This window comes from Pavona decussata, unplaced genomic scaffold (assembly GCF_977016875.1).
Source record: "Pavona decussata unplaced genomic scaffold, jaPavDecu1.1 SCAFFOLD_67, whole genome shotgun sequence".
NCBI classification, from domain to species: Eukaryota; Metazoa; Cnidaria; class Anthozoa; order Scleractinia; family Agariciidae; genus Pavona; species Pavona decussata.
In genome coordinates, this window is record NW_028145486.1 from 2037501 (window position 1) to 2055748 (window position 18248).

At 37.6% G+C, this 18248-nt stretch overlaps 2 pseudogenes across 1 annotated transcript in view; both read right to left on the bottom strand.

Annotated features, from left to right (window-relative positions):
- The window catches only part of LOC146478020 (uncharacterized), a 59697-nt pseudogene extending 45282 nt beyond the window's left edge, over window positions 1-14415 (bottom strand). The window contains exons 1-6 of the transcript XR_014865210.1: window positions 14294-14415; window positions 10073-11309; window positions 8047-8154; window positions 6581-6628; window positions 4301-4348; window positions 3664-4065 (exon numbers count right to left, since the gene is read on the bottom strand). The product of XR_014865210.1 is annotated as an uncharacterized LOC146478020 (transcript). The remainder of the gene's footprint in view (window positions 1-3663; window positions 4066-4300; window positions 4349-6580; window positions 6629-8046; window positions 8155-10072; window positions 11310-14293) is intronic.
- Window positions 14416-14617: 202 nt separating this feature from the next.
- Window positions 14618-17754, bottom strand: LOC146478021 (uncharacterized; annotated as a pseudogene).
- Window positions 17755-18248: the final 494 nt, after the last annotated feature.

An 18248-nucleotide genomic window follows, 5' to 3' on the forward strand; every position in this document is an offset into this window, starting at 1 on the left:
AACTGCGACTTCAAAACTTTGCCTCAAGATTAGAATAAAAAAGCCTCGTAAACGCATAAAGAAAGCTTCAAACAAGAAATGGTTTGATAGCGAATGCCGATTAAAAAGACATGAAGTACGAAAACTCTCAAATCAAAAGCATCGTGATCCTCTCAACTCCGAAATACGCGAAAAATTTCACCAAACGTTGAACGAGTACAAAAATCTCCTCGATTTAAAAAAGAAAAATTTTCAGAAAGAAAAAACAAAAGAACTCGATGAAATATCATCAAATCCTGACAAATCATTGTTCTGGAGTTGTCTTAAATCGATAGATGATACAATCCCCAACAAAAATCCTCCTTCAATACCAGAAGACAAATGGTTAGAACACTTTCAATATTTACACTCCGACGAGCCAAAACCATCTACACATCAAGAAAAAATTTATGAGCTACAACAATTAGAAAAAGAAAAAGACCAACTTAACTCCTTAGACCAAGTAATAACTCAACAGGAAATACGTCAAGCTGTGAAAAAAATAAAGAATAAGAAATCGCCCTTTTCCGACAGAATAAGGAACGAAATGATCAAAGCGAGCCTTGAAACACTAATGCCTCTTTACATCAAACTTTTCAATCATATCCTAAAATCTGGAAAGATGCCAGATGTATGGTGCCAAGGCCTGATAACCCCCATTTACAAATCTGGTGACAAGAATGATCCGACAAACTACAGGGGCATCTGTGTATCAAGTTGCCTCGGAAAACTGTTCTGCTCAATCTTAAATCAACGTCTACACTCTTATTTAAAAGAAAACAAAATATTACATAACTCACAAATTGGCTTTCTGCCTGAAAACCGCACTGCAGACCATGTTTTTACTCTTCGCGCCCTGCTAGATAAATACGTTCACTATCACAAAGAAAGGGTCTATGCCTGTTTCGTAGATTTCCGCAAGGCTTTTGACTCCGTCTGGCACGTTGGTTTATTTTTTAAGCTACTCGGTGCTGGCATTGGAGGACAATTTTACAATCTAATTAAAACTCTTTATTGTAATTCTTCCTGTTCTATAAGAATTGGAGACAACAAAACACGATCTTTCTCGTACTCCAGGGGTGTCCGTCAAGGGTGTATTCTAAGTCCTCTGTTATTTAACTTTTATATTAACAATCTGCCATATTCATTTCAAAACGCGCTTTCTGATCCATTTGTCCTCCCAAATGGAACGAAAATAAACTCACTTCTGTATGCTGATGATTTAATCATTCTGTCGAGATCCAAAACAGGATTGCAAAACTGTTTAAATACGCTATCTTCTTACTGCAAATCATGGATGCTAAAAATCAATCCTAAGAAGACGAAAGTAATGATCTTTCAGAAACGCTCAAAGAAATCCGTTGACATTAATTTTAGAATAGACACCGAACCTGTTGAAATTGTTCAGGAATACACTTATTTAGGAACTCGTTTAACCCCAACAGGAAATTTCACTCTTGCGTTAGATCACTTAAAAGAAAAGGCCATGCACGCCTTCTCTAACATCCAAAAACACACACTCCTCAGTAAACTAAATCCCAACACAGCATCTCAGATCTTCGACACGATGATATTCTCGATCTTAAGCTATAACAGTGAGGTTTGGGGTATGTACACGAAGCAGGAGTTCAAAACATGGGATAATTCCCCATTAGAAAAAGTACATTTAAAGTTTTGCAAACGCTATTTGGAGGTAAACAACAAAGCCTCTAACCTAGCATGTAGGGCTGAGTTAGGGCGATATCCATTACTTATTGCAATAAACCAAAAAATTATGAAATACTTTGTTTACCTAAACAATAAGGAGAATGACTCTATCGTTAAGCAATCTTTTCTGATGTCAAAACATTTACACTCCATTAATAATTCCGGTTTTTACTCCAATTTTATGGGCATGTTAGAAAAATACTATCCATCTGATCTAAATCCTGAAAATTTTAGCAATGAGACAATAAGGCAAATTGAAACTAATATGAAAAACAAGTATCTACGTTTCTGGCAACACAACCTTGAACACTCAAAAAAGTTAGAGTTCTATAAGATTTTCAAGAATGAATACTCTTCGTCTAATTATTTAACTCATTTAAGAAATTTTCCTGATAGACGAAACCTAGTTAAGTTTAAATTAAGTAACCACAAACTCAGAATTGAAGCTGGTAGATATCAGAAAGATCATCTTCCTAGAGAGTTCAGATTATGTCAGTTGTGTCAATCAAATCAAGTGGAAAATGAAACTCATTTCTTGTTTCAATGTAGTTGCTACTCTTTACAGAGGCAGACATTCTATGAAGACATAAGTAAAATGATACCTGATATTCAAACGAAATCGACATCAGACATTGTGAAACTACTGATGAACTCTAAAGACTATAATGTAAACAAACTGGTTATGAAGTTTATTTCTTCATGTATGATTATACGTGACAGGCTATTATTGGATATTGATGATGTAACTTAGAATTAATTATATATTGTTATGATACTTTACACTGTTTTTGTTAGTAATTAGATTATATAAGCTTTTGCAATACTGTAAATCTTGTGGTCATGCAAATAAAGCAATTACTACTACTACTACTACTACCACCACCACCAACTACTACTTTCACTACCACCACCACCAACTACTAATACCACTACCACCACCACCAACTACTAATACCACTACCACCACCACCAACTACTACTTCCACTACCACTACCATTACCACTACCACCACCACCACCAGCTACTACTACCACTACCAACTCCACCACCACCACCACCAACTACTACTACCAACTACTACTACCACTACCACCACCACTACCTCCACTACTACTAACTACCACTACCACTACCACTACCACGACCACCACCACCACCAAAGGAGTCATTTTTTTGTGTTTTTTTTTTTCTTTCAGGTGAGCGGAGGCAAGCACGAGGCAAGCATGGGGCATGAGTCATGCGCGACAGATCGGGGGCAAGAAAAAAAGAACGCCTGTCCACACACCTTTGTTCTTGCTGTTCCTGCTTTCATATATGAACGTCGCTATCCAATTGATCATGAGATGTTATTCGACAACAAAACGGCGGTTGTGTCATCGTGTTCTGTTGACGGAGCTATTCGAGATACCCTTCACTTTATCCAAATGTGGTAAAGGGAAAACAACAGCAGCTACTACTACTACTGTTTCAGTCGTCTCTGTAGGCCTTACAGAACCAGACATATCACATTTTATGTTTCCATAGACGCCACAAATTCATTCCTTGTTTACAATTCTAGCAGGATCAGGTGAGCATTTGCACCTTTTTTTAACGAGCTTTGTTGCCCGTGTAACAAGTTTCTTAGTGTTTCTGATTATGCAGCAGTCGATCAGTTGGAATCCAGTGAACAAAACTCAATCCAAATATCACTTTGAGCGTGAAGAAAACTATCATAACTCAATGAAAAGCCGATCATGTAGCTTAGAATGACATTTTTTTTTTGGGGGGGGGGGGGGGGGTGAGGAATTTGTAAGGTCATTACATTCATATGAAAACCAGCATTTTATAAATGTTTTTAAAAAGGAATTGTGGAGCTCCGCTTTTAGGCTTGGCTTACATCTAAGACACAACTGTACTGTACCGGCCTTAACCACACACTAAGATAAAACGTAATTCACCTGATAAAAAAAACTCTTGACAAGCCTTGTAATCATCCTCCAGAATAGTTGTAATGAGTTTCACTTCCAACAGACCACATTCCTTCAAGATGTCCTCTGTGACAAGATATTTTTGTGCCATATCGTTGAGGAGGCCTGTACGGTAGTCCTTCCACAATTGGTCAAGACTCTGCAGCGAGCCACATTCCACTGTTATTATCAAACATCCTGTCTCCACAGACAGAATAAGCGAATTCCTAACGTTCTGTATATAATCCAGGAATTCATTGAACTGTCCCACAGTAGTCGGGTTTACATTTTGAAGGTACTTTACCGCAATCAGGTTTAAAACATCCTGTGAGTTCATTGAAACATTTTGAGGATCAATCTCACAGTCCATTTGCACTGGAAGGTGAGGCATACCTGTTAAAGAACAATATGATCTTTAAACTAGAGGTGCTTAATCCAAAAGACAACTGTTAACTGCTTCAAGCATCGTACTTACCCTGTGCACAGCCTTCTGATTTTAATACTACATCACAGTAATTCTTAAATAGCTAAGTGTCACAAATTCGCTTGTCAGTAGCTAAATACATTCAACACTGAAATAAAGTTCTCATTTATTATTATTTAGTTGAAATTATTATTATTAAAAAACCTTGAGTTTTTCTTTTCCTCTGCTTCCCTTTCGTTTTTCCTTGGACTTCTGTGCATGAAATTTTCAATGATAAAGATGCTCAGGAATTGAAGTGCACTTAAGCTTTTGCCCAGGTTAAACGCTCCAACATTATCATGTACTGACAATGTTTCCAGAGCAACTATGAGTCCTTATTTTAACATCCCGTCATTACATTTTAAGAAAATAAAAAGCTGATGCTTTTTGTTTTAAATGTCATGACTTTTCATGGCATAAGCACTTTGTTTAGCCACAGGTCACCAAAGCGTATGTGACACAGGTTACCATGCAAGCGTGATTTAAGACTTTGTATGGAGTTAAAACTAAATCAAAATTTAGATAACAATATTCCCACAAAATTCACCAAAAATATAATAAAGTCTGAAAAATCTTACCCGGTGTGTTTTGCTGTGTTTTCAATGCTTCTCAGTGCTGCTAAACGCTGTTTAGGGCGGTTTATCTCTCAGCAGCTGTTCCACGTGCATCACTGTATTATGTTAATGACAAGGTAGGAAACTAAAAGTCGAATTTGAATATAATTTGGCCCGTCATCTGAGGAGAGCACTTCGAAAACCTCGCTTAAATTTACTTGAAACTTAAGCACTCGCCTAACTGTCTCTCCATATGGCAAGAAGGATGATGTGCGGTCCTACCTGGGCAGATAATTTTCGGCGAAGTTTATTTATTGAGACACAGGCCTTCATTGAAAACAAAGTTCATTTCAAATTGGGTGCCATTTTTGCCGCCGACAGAGCCGTGTCGCTAGAATGTTGGAACAAACTCAAGGTCAAGCCTAGGCACGAGTACTAAAATGTGCCCAGCCGGGGAAGTCGGCTAAGTGCAGTTCTGTACCAGCCAGCCGTGCTAGGCATGACAGCAAGAAACGTCTCTTGGATTGTATTGATTGTGACCTACCGAAACGACCAAACACGCATCGCCAGATCTTTTCAAACGACTCAGATTACTTTTCCTTCCTCCCTCCTGCTCGCAATGAATAAGCCGGTAATGAGAACTTCGAAATACAAAAGGTTTAATGAGCAAAACAATGACTTTACACGTGTGTAAAAAATGTTGCCGTTCTCGGCAAAACAACAACTTTGCGAAATTCAAGGTTTTTTGGAGAGCGTGAATACAACAGATACAAAGACAAATTTTCAGTTTCTTTCAGTCAGCTTTTATTCAATAAAAGCCAACTCGTAAGTTACGAGTTGGAAAATCGCGAAGTCAATTCACAAAAAAAAAAAAAATAATAATAATGCAAAAGTCAATTTATATTCTCAAGAGGCGTTTCTTGCTGTCACGCCTAGCACGGCTGGCTGGTACAGAACTGCACTTAGCCGGGAGGGGGTTTCTGTGGTTTGTTACGTGCCAAAGGCTTCCCGTGGATTTCCCCGGCTGGGCACATTTTAGTACTTGTGCCTAGGTTTGACCGTGAGTTTGTTCCAACATTCCAGCGACACGGCTCTGTCGGCGGCAAAAATGGCACCCAATTTGAAATGAACTTTGTCTTCAACGAAGGCCTGTGTCTCAATAAATAAACTTCGCCGAAAATTATCTGCCCAGGTAGGACCGCACATCATCCTTCTTGCCATATGGAGAGACAGTTAGGCGAGTGCTTAAGTTTCAAGCAAATTTAAGCGAGGTTTTCGAAGTGCTCTCCTCAAATGACGGGCCAAATTATATTCAAATTCGACTTTTAGTTTCCTACCTTGTCATTAACATAATACAGTGATGCACGTGGAACAGCTGCTGAGAGATAAACCGCCCTAAACAGCGTTTAGCAGCACTGAGAAGCATTGAAAACACAGCAAAACACACCGGGTAAGATTTTTCAGACTTTATTATATTTTTGGTGAATTTTGTGGGAATATTGTTGTCTAAATTTCAATTTAATTTTAACTCCATACAAAGTCTTAAATCACGCTTGCATGGTAACCTGTGTCACATACGCTTTGGTGACCTGTGGTTTAGCTTGAACCAAACATTAAGAAGGGATGAGGACTACGCCAGTACCATGTCTTGGCTAAGCGCAAAAGTATCCTTTGCTATCCTCCGCTTGGTTGTCCTCTGCCTTAGAGGTTCCAGAGGAATAATTATATTAATAAAGAGATTATTATCATTATATTATTATTATTATTATTATTATTATTATTATTATTATTAATATTATTATTATTATTATTATCATTATCATTATCATTATCATTATTATTATTATTATTATTATTATTATTATTATTATTATTATTATTATTAACAAACCTTGAGTTTTTCTTTTCCTCTGCTTCTCTTTCATTTTTTCTTGGACTTCTGTGCAAAAAATTTTCAATGATTGAGATGTTTAGTGCATGATCGCAATTTAAATGCACTTCAGGTTAAGCCTTGGCTGAACACTCCAACATTTTCAAATATCACTTTATTTTAACGCTGTTGCAAGAACAGCTAAATGCTATTATTTTAACATCCCATCAGTACTCTGAAATGTTTGTCAAAATGTATCCAGGGTGTTGAGCGCTTAAGACAGAGTAAATCCACTCTGATGAATTAGGTTAGGCTGGAAACGTCAGCTCTCGAATAGTTGTTTGCCACCCAAGCAACCAACTGACCAAATGTTACGGCATTATTAACTACAGCAGAACCCGGTAACTTGAACTCTGAAAGGAGATGAAAAACTATTTGAGTCAGCGGGGCTTTGAGTTATCGGGGTAGATCGGAAATTTGACTTTTCATGTAAATAATTTATAGTTTATTAAAATTTATCAGCACTTCAGTATTCAACCCAGGGTAAATTAAAAATTCGACTTTTCATGTAAATAATTTATAGTTTATTGATTATCAGCACTTCAGTATACAACCTAGGGTAAATTAAACTTACTCTCATCAGAAACTGTTAGTCCCATGTAAGCTGAGGCTTTCGGGTAAAAAAAAACTTTGTCAACAATTTAAAGAAAGAATTGGAATGCCTTGAGATGTGAACTTTATGAAATTGTATTCAGCTACTGGAAAACGTACGTCTTAGCTAAAACAGTTTAAATACATGTATACTGTATTTTCATAGGCGTTTCAAGGTCCAATAGATTCATGTTTTTATTCATTGTAGCACTGTTTTTTGTTTTCTGCGTGACAGCTTAAGAGCCAGTGCATGCGGTTTGACTAAAAAGATTGGAAATGACTGTCAAATGCGTGATCTGTTGCACTGATTAAAATGAAATTGCTTTAGAAGTGTCAATTCCAGTGTTTTTTACAAATAACATGACAGGAGGAGCAAGAACCAGAATTCAAGTTATCGGGGTAAAACTCAATCAAGGGATTTAAAAATTCAAGTTATCCGAGTAAAAGTGACTGAAAAGTAGGGTCAAATCCAAGGGAAACGGGACTTAGTTCAAGTTAGTGGGGAATTTGAGTTATCCAAGTTCTAGTTACCGGGATTCTACTGAACTAACCAACCGATCCCATGAAATCAAGATGGCTTATGTTAAAATCCTTCCTCACCTTCAGAAAGCAGTTAAATCAAATTCATCACTTAAACACCAACCTGCAATCTGATTGGTGTAACAAAAGGGCAGCATCCAACCTATAGCATGCAATTTCTTCTTAGAGCATTTTGTTTTTGTCAAAATAGCTGTACAGTTTTTCTATTGACTGTGAGCAACAGAGAACAATTCCCTCATAGAATAAATTATGCACTTCCAGATTCCATTAGCCCTAAGTGTATGTTGGGAGGGTACCTGCATTGTTTTTCATAGCAACTTCAGTCTGCTGAGAGCTGGTCAGGGAAGAAGGAGGAGGCAATTTATCACCAGTCTGTGCAAAATTCGAAAAACTGGAAGAAACATCTGCTGAAAAAAAAAAACATAACAATAATTTATAATGATGACGATGGTGATGATGACGACGATGATGATGATGCGATGATGATGATGAAGATGATAATGATGACAATAAATGGATACTGTGATCAAGGACTACAGAAAGAATAAATGCCTCGACCTCATCACTGTTACCATACCTTCCAATAGGAACACTTCAGTGTAGGAAGTGGAAATATTTTCAATCAAAGGTACCAAGTGGATAGGAGGAAGAGTTAACGGGAAGCAGAGTTAAGGAAAACTGTATTCTGTTCAACAGATAAAGAATAGAAAATTATGACAATGACAGCAGCAATATCAAAATTGATTGTCATGAAAGCAGCTGTCAAATTTCACACTTGAGGAGAATTTCAACCCATCTCTGGGGTTTCTTGCTGTTTCTGGGATGGAAATGAACATTCTTTAGTCATGGTTGCAAGCTTTCCTTTATCCCACCCCCGCCCCAGCTCACACTATATCCCCTCATGGCTAATGGAGAGCTTGTTCACAGGCTAGGTAAAGACCAGAAAACATTCTTGGGAGAAAGAGCTAAAAGATACAGTAACTATGAAAAACCCTTCCATGGACAATTTTTGAGAAGCACTGATGAAAAAAGAGATCCAGAGTTTTGGGAATAATTTAAAAGAGGGTCAACCTAAAAAAGGAGACTGGAGGTCTTCTCATGGAAGTACAGGATCAGGCACGGCAGACAAACAGTGTAAAGAAAGTTATTGACAGGCAGAACAATTATATCCTCGGCATGCAGAATAAGCATGTGGTGACAGAGTTGAGACAGTCAGTCATATTGCAGCAGAGTGGGCTTCCCTCGCCCATAATCAATATAAATCATGGCGACATTGCAAGGTTGCCCGGGTAATTTACTGGGATCTTAGTGAGAAGTGTGGTTTGAGACGGTTTGCGGTTTGAGAGGGAACAAACTGGTATGATCATAAGCCTTAATCCAGTGTCTAAGTCAGAAAGATACAAATTGCTTTGGGATTTCAAGATACAAACAGATCACCACCTTGATCACAATAAGCCACATATTGTATGTTGCCTGCCCCTTTTGATACCAGGATGACAGTAAGGAGAGAGAAAAATTGAGAACTATCTACCATGACTTAAAGCACAAGATGAAATGGATTTGGAAAAACCGATCAGTCTTGATCATTCTAGTAGTCATTGGTGCATTGGGTAGTCTTAGGTAAACTTGGTAAATGATTAAAACTGCTGGGGATGCCCTACAACATTGAACTCTTGGAGCGGGTGTGTTTCCTGGGGACCGCCAGAATTCTGAGTAAATGATAGACACTTAATATCAATGCGTGACAGTTGGTAAAGGAAAGAACAGAATGCGCAGAGCATCAGTAGGCCACAGGTTGTGAACCCCATGCTTAACCTTTGCAACTCACTTCCAGCCCAAACAGTGAATTTGATTAACACATAATTACAATTGTAATAACAATAAAAATCAACAGACGCCATCAAACTAAAATAAATTATACCTGACATGTACACTGTCAACTTGAACACATTGATCAGTCATCTACATGTACCAATATTAATTTGCTTGTTCTTTCTGTAACAGGATTTGTGCATGGAAAAATTTATTTGAACATTTGAAAAATGCTTGTATTCAACCATGAGATGACAAAGATGATAAAAAATAACCATTAAAAGGTATCACATGTCTAATGCAGAGTGTCACAAGAACTGAATCATGAACCTAGAATGACTTTTTAAAGAATTATTAAAATGTAAGTTTGGCCATTGTACACCTCTGAATTACTCCTAGTGTTTCATTTGAGTTGATTGTGTAAAGTGCTGCACCTGGCATTGAACACCTAGAAAAGATGCGGTCACATTTCTAAGCATTCCTACTTTGCATGCAACAAAACTTAATTACCATGAACCAGGCTGACCATCTTGGCAAGGAGACTGTTACACTGTTTGCTCCAATTGTATCTCTTCTGATAAGAAGTGCGCAAAGTTTCAGCTTCTTCAATTCGAGTCTGCCTTTCTTTAGCCAGGATTTCCTTGATTGCTGCAGACCATACCTCAGGATCCTCAGAGCCAATCACAAATGATGATCCAAATTGTACTTTGCTTAGAGCTTCTCCAAACCCTGAGTTCTTACTGACAAGAACAGGCAGACCAGCTGATAGGGCCTCAAGACCTGTCAGCCCAAAGCCCTCTGTTCTAGAAGGCATGAGTGCAAGATCTACCTGACAAAATAATTGTTTCAATCTATCTCGGCATTTGTCATATCCTTTCACCTTCAGCCGACTAGCAGAAATACCACATCCACACAATTTTTCTGCTATTTGCTCGTGCTTTCCATCAGGTGCTCCAACAAAAACAAGATGTGTGTCTGACAATGTGGCAACAGCTTTTGCTGCAATGTCAAATCCTTTTAATTCAAAATCTTCAGCATCTCCACAGCCACACACAAGGATGCTATGATGTTTTCGCTCATCTGGAGCCTGTTTAACACTTGAAAATTCATCAAAAATACTTGGAGTGAAGTCAAGAACAGTTTGATCCTTTTGACACCAGCAAAGATATGAGCGCAAGGTTTCACTCAACTTGGGTCCCACTCCAATGACAAAATCAGCCATTTCACACAGCTCCACTTCAATCTTGTGCTTTTCTTCACCCTTTGAAATCGGATTTGAATAGCTTTTGAACATTCCTAGTTCCTCTGGATCTGTATGCACTACTTGAATCCATTTGCATTTGTGATAGTCTCTTATAAGTTGTGCCTGGCGACCAAGTTTCACCCCGTGGCCAACGATTATGTCGATTTGCAAATGCTGTGGTGGAAAGCTAAGCCATTCCAGTTCATCAAAACCAGGCCTTCGTGTTGCCTCAATTATGTTAATATTGTGACAAAGGGCTTCTTTCTTATCTTCTTCACTACATTTTGGTAGGAAGAAAGTTATCTCCACACCAGAACACTTGGCCAGCTGAATGGCTAACTCTCTATTTATGGTGGAAAGCCCTCCCTTGGTTGATCCCCATTCAGAAGCCAAAATGGTGACTTTAATTTTACTGGATCCATAACTTTGGTCACATTCTTGATATTCCTGTGAGGTGGATGCCATAGTCAATCATTTGCATCCCTGGACAAAAAGGTCAATCACCTGGAGAAGAAAAATGCAGATTTCTTAAAAAAAAAAACATGGAGCAAAATGATGAGTAAAATTGCCTTGAACTGTGTAGAATTTTGATCAAACATCAGTCAAGAGAAGAGAGGTGATGTGATGACAACAGAGATGGCCAGAGAGGGTGTGTTTCAGTATGCTACAGTACAGTTAAATTAAAATTATCTAAAAAGCATGTATCAAGTTGAAATTTGGGATGGTTTTGTATAGGGATGGTTTTGCGTAGGCCCCCCTAAGACCTATAAATACAGGGGTATATGCACAGAAAGTGGATTCTGATTAGTCAGTCCTTTCTGAAGACAATTAGAACAATAGGGGACAAAAAATTCCCTTCTAGGGGAGGCAGGAACTGAATGTGAACCGGTCGTGATAGTGTGCGAAAACGTGGCTGGTTTGGCTGGCACGGTGATCAATGGGTTAATAAAACAATTATATTAATTCTTGTTTCATCTCAAATATTCAGCAAGTGTTGTTAGATATGAGATGATTTTAGCCAACTTAACACTACATGCCTTGTTGGCTATGTATCATCTCACATCCAATGCGTGCATGCATGTGGAATAATTGTTAATTAATCTCAGCACATGCCGAAAATTCCCGGGATTTCCAAAACTTGGTCCCATTCCTCAAGATGACAACCAAGCCCAAAACATTCAAAATGCCCACAGCTCGCAGAAATAGACACAAAATACAAAAAACAGAATCAATTCTTTCCTGTACTAACATTTTTTATAATTGATGTGAGCCAGCCCCCATGCTCCAGCCGCAATTTAAAAACTTGAAATTTTACTTGAAATTCACAACAATGCATATTTAAGCTCAAGCCAGCCAAGAAGTAGCATCAATCTTCTTGCATACATACATTGTACATACATACTAGTAAATTTATTTAATAATTTTTATCACTAGCAGGCGGAACTATATGTCAAGATATTAAGACAGAAATTATATTAAAAAGGTGGTCAGGCAGGAAGGGAAACAGAAAATTATATATATACCTGGATTTATGAAAACATAGCCCCCAGAAATTGGGCACATTTTGAGACTCTCTAGGCTGAAGAAATATGCTAGTCATTAACAAGACTTCAATTAGGGTTCATCACAAGAAAGTAAGGTCAAAAAATAGCATGGGAGGTAAAAAAAGTGGCTTTTCTTTGAAATTAGACAATTGACATTGACCCATGAAATGAAACATCGACCTGTGAATTTCCTACAAAATGTGTCACAGTTAAACAGTAATTAAATGCGCCAACGCATCTAAAATCTCACCCAAAATTCGGTCTTTTAGCGCTCAAGTTTAGCTTTCTACAAACAAATCAGCTTAATCATAGCAAGACAGCGTTTTAAATTGATTTTTCATCTTTATACTAGATTGACATGTTGGACGCGAACCACAGCGATCAAACATCTGGAAATTATTTACGACACTTTCTAGCAGAAATCCCACACAAAATACCACTTCAGGAGTAATCGATCACTAGCCTAACGTCGCTATAGCTAATAAGGGCAAACTCATGCTTTTCGAAGAGAAAATCCTCGCCAATTCTTTCACTTGCCTGCCATTAAATTACTTTAAGTCCCAGATGTTGAAATCAACATTTGGATGGGAAAGGTTAGCACCATTTTCAACCAGAAAAAATTACTAACTAAAAGTCTTTGGCCAGGTCAAAACTTCATCCTAATTTCATGCTGCCCGACTAGAAATCTACGGTCAAAGACTGTTACCTCCTCAAGCAAAGCTCACAATGATGCAACCCTTAGTCTCTGCCCGAGTAACTAAAAATTACCTGTTTAGCACAAAAGATTACTAGAAGGGAGAATATTAGACGAGGCAGGAGCTGCACCTGTAAGATTTTTCCCTCACTTGACTTAATGATGTCCTCAGGAAAACTCTGCTTCAGGAAGCCAAACAAAACGCTAGGTCTAGTGACTTAGTTCTGAGCTCAGAGCACGCGCCGAATTCAAAGCGAAATCATTGTGTGGTTAAAAGATGTTCGAAGAGAGAGAGAGTGGGGCTAGGTTAGCAAAACAAGGAGGGAGTGAAGGAGGGAGGGAGGGAGGGAGGGTCAGGGGGGTGAAAGAAAACTATTTTTATTTTGTAAATGTCTCCTAATGAGCTTAATTGTGTGCTTTCTACTTATTGATGTGAACCAAAAGAAAAATGCAAAAAAAAAAAAATTAAAATCTCACAAGTAAAACTAACCTAAGGCAACATTTCTGGAGCTATGTTTTCATAAATACAGGTATATATGTAGTCACCTAACAAGCTGGCAAACTAAGTACAAAAATTATAAATACTTAGAAATATTTAAGTGAATAAATCACATCATCATATTAACTTACAACAATGTACACCACTGCACAAGTCTTGTAGCTAGTAAAACATTCCTTTGCAAACAACAGTTGACTCTGCATTAATGGCAGACATAGGAGGGAAAGAAGAGAACGTATCTAGGCATTACCCTGTGATGTGACTATACTGAAATTTGTTTAAACGTAACAGTTTGTGTTAATGGCCCCAGTAAGCAACATGTAGGGTGACTGACGTTGGAAATGTGAAATGTGCTAGATTTTAGACTATACTAGTACTTAATACATCATAGTTGCATCGCTGAGGTGACAACGGACCTCAACATTGATCGTTGTACAGCTTGCAGTGGATCTACGTGCTGTCTTTCAAAAGGATTCATGCGTCATTCCATGCAGGACGCAGCGGACGCATATTCTACAGGTCTCTCAAGAGAATTGTACGCTTACTTTCAGTAACCGGTAATTAGAACAAGTGCTCCATGTACTGAGCTGTTTCACTTCCTATCACTGTGGTCGTTTCCAACTTTTTTAAAAAAGGAACGAAGGCTACAGTGCGCGTTGCAGAGCATGTATATGTAGGCTTTGATCTGGTGCTAAAGTTATTCGGTATTGAACATGCTGGCAAAGACATTCAGAAAATATAGTTCCCTTACCTTCACTTACCATGAGCAACCTTCAACGGAAGAAAACAGCTTTTTATAGGTCTTCACCTTCAGTTTTCTGTACTTCAGTTCAATATGTTTCTGCATTCTCAAGCTTTGATCAGGCCAGAAGTTGCTTCGAGCACCGCTTCCGGGATGTTGATTCGTTCCCAGTCAGTTCTCTCACATGCACAGGAGTACCAACCAACAACAAGTCATAGAACGAAGTTTTTTTTTATTTTTTAATTTTTTTTTTTGTTTAGTTACTTACATTGTTCCTACCCTATTTACCATACGATGTTTACTCTACTTACAATAAAATACAAAGCAAAAACAATACTTACACGTTACCATGCAAAACTAACATACGGTCTACAAAGGATACGCTTACGCTACAATACAATGCAATAACTTACACTATTATCAGTTCTTACTTACTTACTTCTTTGTTTTATTCCTGTTACTTATAATTACAGCGTTACAAATAAGTATATCGCAATAACCAACAACACTACACATAACCTATTATTAATAACTTACAATTGCAATACACATTTTGAAACGATCAATAAATAAAGTAATCAAAAGCAATTCTAAAAAAAAAAAAAACAAATACATTACTGACAATTACAATTAAGAAAACGCTGCAGTCATATTTTATTATTTTATAATACAGTACTTATATATACAAAGCAGTTTGTGTTTTTTTTTTTTTCTTGAATTAAGGGCAGTGAAAGCGGAGCACTGAAATGTACCCAAAGTAAAAAACAGGTAAAATGTACAGTGGATCGAGACACACTGATAACTAAAAAAAAAAACAAGGCTTTCTAACAAAAAGTGTTCAAAAATTCCCACTTTTTGGAATGAGCGCATTCTGCATTGGCCTCCATATTGTAAATTGATTTCAAGTATTGTAGAAAACCTTCTACCTTTGGTGCGGTTTCTTTTCTTTTGCTCATCCAGATATAATTCCTAGCTAGGAGGCAGGAAAAATTAATTTGCTGGTAGTTCTTGGAAGAATCCGGCTTTAGACCGAGAGCGACCAGTGGGTATATTATGTAATGTTCGGGAGTAATGTGGAGAAAAGTTAGCCTTACAGTTAAATCATGTCAGAAAGAGGCCACTTTAGGACAAGACCAAAAGAGATGAAAAAGTTTCTCCTGTTCCCCATTACAAAAGGAGCAGTTTGGGTTGTCCCTTACTCCAATTTTTGTTAGGAAGTCATTTGTTGCTATTCGTCTATGTAAAAATTTGAACTGGAATTCAAGAATTCTCGTACTTTTAGTGTATTTAGAGGCTAGTTGATAGGCATCTCGCCAGTTAATTGAATCAACATCATCCAGTTGGCAGTCTTTTAGCCATTTCTGTTGATTATGAGATGGGTGCGTGCATTTTGTGGAAATTAATTTAGTGTAAACCAGTCTGTTTGCACTTTGGCACTTTGTTAATTTGGCCACGAAGCTTTCATAATCACAATTGTTGGCATAGTTGTTTTTTATGTATTCCGAAGAGATTTCAGAGTTGACAAAAGGCCATAGTATTTTAGAGGGCAAATATTAAGGTTGTATTTGCGCCGCATCTCAGCTAATGACAAAAAATTGTTGGAGGCATCTTTGAAATGTTTCACTTTCGTGACGCCCCTGTCAAACCATTCTCGATAGAAGATAGGGTAGTTATCGATTCTTACTAAAGAGTTGTGCCATAAAATTTGTTCAAGAAATTGTTTCTCTGACACTATGTGTTCATCAAAATTGACTTCTGCCCAAATTAGCAGAGTCTCTTTTAGAAAGCAGTTTTTAATCTTGAGATTCTCTATGGTGTCTTTCTTGTTTAGGTTACTAGTGAGTACTATTGAACCGCCATGCCTCTCCAGCTCAAGATCAAAAAAATATTTCCATTTTCCCTGATTTCCTTCGTCTAGATATTTTTTAATCCATGCCGCTTTTAGGGACTTGCTAAAAACCTGTGTATCTATCATTTTGAGACCCCCATTTGGGTAATCATTAATAATTATATCTCGCTTAATTTTATCGCCTTTTCCATTACAGAGGAATGAGTAGAATAGCTTATTTACTTCTTTGATAGCTTTCACATTTGTATGTAAAGGAGAAAGCACATATACGAGTTGAGAAGCTACTAGGCTCTTTAAGACTGTAATTTTTCCAGTTAGGGTAAGTCTGCGGTATTTCCAGCAGCTTAAAACGTTTCGAACCTTATCCAGTTTTTCGTTGTAATTTAAGGTTGTTGTTGCTTCCGGGTCAATTGAAAACCAGACGCCTAAAGCCTTAACTTTGTATTTAGGCCATTTAAAATTTCTTCCAGAAATTGATATTCCATCGTTCCCGCTATTTACTCCAATCCAAAGGGCTTCTGTTTTTTTATCATTAAGTTTTAAACCAGACACTTCATAAAACTCATCCAGCGTTTTAAGAGAGGCTCTTAAAGATTCCTTTGTATACCATCAAGTATGAGTGTTGTATCGTCTGCATACTGACTTAATTTAATTTCTTTACCGTTCACGAAGATACCTTTAATATTTTTGTTTTCCCGAATTGCCTTGGCTAGCACTTCAACTGACAAAACAAACAAGTAAGGTGAGAGAGGACAACCTTGCCTTACACCTCTTTGAATTTCAAAAAAATCACTCGCCCAACCGTTGTTCAAAACACAGCTTTCTCGGCAGCAATAAAAAAGATTAAGCCACTTTAGGATGCTGCTGCCAAAACCAAAGTATTGAAAAGTTTTTCTTATGAAGGACCATTCTATCGTATCAAAAGCTTTTTCAAAATCCAAAAACAAGAGTAGTCCTGGAATATTTTTTTCTTTGGCATAGCAAATGACACTATCGATAACGCGAATGTTTTCTCCAATAAATCTACCTTTTATAAAACCCGTCTGGTCATAATTGATGAGATTAGGAAGAAAAGGTTTCAATAGATTAGCAATTACCTTTGCCGCTATTTTGTAGTCGCAGTTCAGGAGGGTTAGAGGCCTCCAGTTTTTGATAAAGAATGGTTCTGTGTCTTTCTTAGGAATGAGTTTGATGATTCCTCTTCTCTGAGTTACTGAGAGTTGTCCAGTTTCATAAGCATAGTTCAGTGCTCTAGTAAGGATGACAGATATATCATTCCAAAATACTTTGTAAAATTCAGCTGGAATACCGTCAGTCCCAGGGGTCTTTTCTGTTCCCATACCTTTGAGTGCCTCTAGGCATTCTTTTTCGGTAAGCGCTCCTTCGCACATAGTTAGCTCAGCTTATTCGTGGATAGCGCTTTCATCTTCACGCTCAGGAAAAAAGGTTGCATCGTTTTGGTCGTATGTCATGCTTTTGGTTGAATAGAGGTTTTTGTAGAATGATACGCACTCTGTTAATATTTTTTTATCCGAGGTAACAAACTCACGGTCATTTATTTTAATTTGACTAATTGTCCCTTGCTTAAAGTGTCGTTTTTCCAGATTTAAAAAATATTTGGTGTTTTTCTCACTATCATTGTACCATCTAGTTTTTGATCTCAAAATTGCGCCTTTCGTGCGAAATTCAATAACCTTCTCAAGCTCAAGTCTACTATCGTTCAATTGCTCCTCCAGGTGTGAAGAGGGTGCGACTCCAGTAGTTCTGTTGTCGAGTTCCTCTTGTAATCTGGCAATTGTTTGTTCCACACACATTTCGCGTTGTTTAGCCTGATTCGTTTTATTCTTAGAGTAGCGGAGCGATTTTTCGCGCACTTTTAGCTTTATCATTTCCCAAAGGAGGGAGGGGTTGACTGATTCATCGTTTTTGTACTCGTCAAACGTTTCCTGAATCGTTGCTTTGATTTGGTTTACATAGTTGAATTCAGTTAAAGAACGAAGTAGGCCACAAACTATTTTTAATTTGTTTCTCGTTGTCGTCGTTGTTGTTGTTTAGATTTTGTTTAAAATTTCTGTCGTTAAGATGGAAGTCTACAAATCAAACCCGGAAATCGAA